Source organism: Bison bison, unplaced genomic scaffold, assembly GCF_000754665.1.
Source record: "Bison bison bison isolate TAMUID 2011002044 unplaced genomic scaffold, Bison_UMD1.0 scf7180017864518, whole genome shotgun sequence".
NCBI classification, from domain to species: Eukaryota; Metazoa; Chordata; class Mammalia; order Artiodactyla; family Bovidae; genus Bison; species Bison bison.
Window position 1 is genome coordinate 7,370,281 of NW_011495071.1, and position 1,822 is coordinate 7,372,102.

The following is a 1,822-nucleotide window of genomic DNA, read 5'->3' on the forward strand; positions in this document are numbered from 1 at the left end:
CTGGGGAAGGGAATGGCTACCCGCCCCAGTATTCTTGCCTGGAGAATCCCATGGACAGAGGAGCCTGGCAGGCTACAGTCCATGAGGTCAGAAAGAGTAGGACGTGACTGGGCGGTTGAGCACACACAGTGGTTCACCAGGACCACCCACCGACTGCTGCTAATTTTTCCACAGGACTGAGGCATCTGCAAACAGACTGGTGGTGCTGACAGGCCCGTGGAGGGTATGCCCTGCAGAGGCAACCTGGGTCCACCTGGGCACAGCCGGTCCAATGCTTACAGAGTGTGAGAACAAGTGAGACACTGCTGTGACCACGAGACTCCCACATCAGCAGCAACGCCTCTACTCCTCTCTGATCCATCTGAGAAGGCTTTAAGGAGGAGGAGGTGAGATTCCAGGAGGTGTGAGAGACAGGCAGTAAGACAGGCTGGCACCTTGGGGCCGCCAGGGGGAATGTGAGAGGCCTTAAAGGAACATTCAGAGCAGGGAGTGTTGAGTGGTTTGTACAACAGGCTTTGAGATCTGGCATAGAAGCGAAGAATTGATGCTTTCAAGCTGTGGTGCTGGAGAAGACTCTTGAGAGTCCCTTGATCAAAACAGTCAATCCTAAAAAAAATCAACCTGAATATTTATTGGAGGGCCTGATGCTGAAGCTGATGCTCCAATACTTTGGCCACTTGATGTGAAGAGGCGACTCACTGGAAAAGCCCCTGATGCTGGGAAATACTGAAGGCAGAAGAAGGGAATGACAGAGGATGAGATGGTTGGATGGCATCACCAACTCAATGGACTTGAATTTGAGCAAACTCCAGGAGATAGTGAAGGACAGAGAAGCCCAGCGTGCTACAGCCCATGGGGCTGCAAAGAGTCAGACACAACTTCGAGACTGAACAACAGCAAACAGAATCTCAGCTCTTCGGGTACTACCTCTGTGTCCTCGGGCAAGTTACTCCTCATCTCAGAGCCTCAGTCTCCTCAGATGGAGATAACAGTTCCTCTCAAATAAAGTATTTACGCCCACTCAGTGAAATCATTTGTATAAAACACTTGGCACAGGCCTTGGTACATAGTACCCACCAATAAATAGTATCCATTGTGATATCATTTCTAAATTTGGTTGAACAGCAAATACTGCTTTGAGCAGGTATGCTGCTGCTGCTAAGTCGCTTCAGTCGTATCCGACTCTGTGCGACCCCATGGACTGCAGCCTACCAGGCTTCTCTGTCCATGGGATTCTCCAGGCAAGAACACTGGAGTGGGTTGCCATTTCCTTCTCCATTGAGCATGTATAGAGAGGGTTAAGATCCATGCTTTGAATCCGAAGCCCAGAGAGAAGGATCCTTACTGGAAGTGTGGTGGAGGGAAGCCCTGGGCTAAGACTCAGGACTGGACTTCTGTTGCTGCTCTGTTACTCTTAAGCAACTTCTTCCCAGGGGCCCCTGGTCTCGGCTTCCTTACCTCTAAAAAGTGAGGTCCTTTTCAACTCTGGAGAACCGAATCTCTAAGCAGAGAGATTGGGCACAAGAGAAGGGAGTCAGTGAAGGGGAGCAGGCGGTGTGGAGATTACTGCAGAAGAGCTGAGGAACAGAATATCTCACAGAGAGAAATAGAATCACAGTCCGAGAAAGAAGAAAATGCCGCCAAAGTTTGCCCAGAAAGACAAGAACAGAAGGGTGGTCAGAACCCAGAAAGAAAGAAAAACAGGTGCAATGTAAATAAGAATTTGAAGGGAAAATTATATATATATATATACACATATATATATATTTCATGGTTAAATATAAAAGGAGCACCAAGAAATAATAACTCACATTTGCAAAGC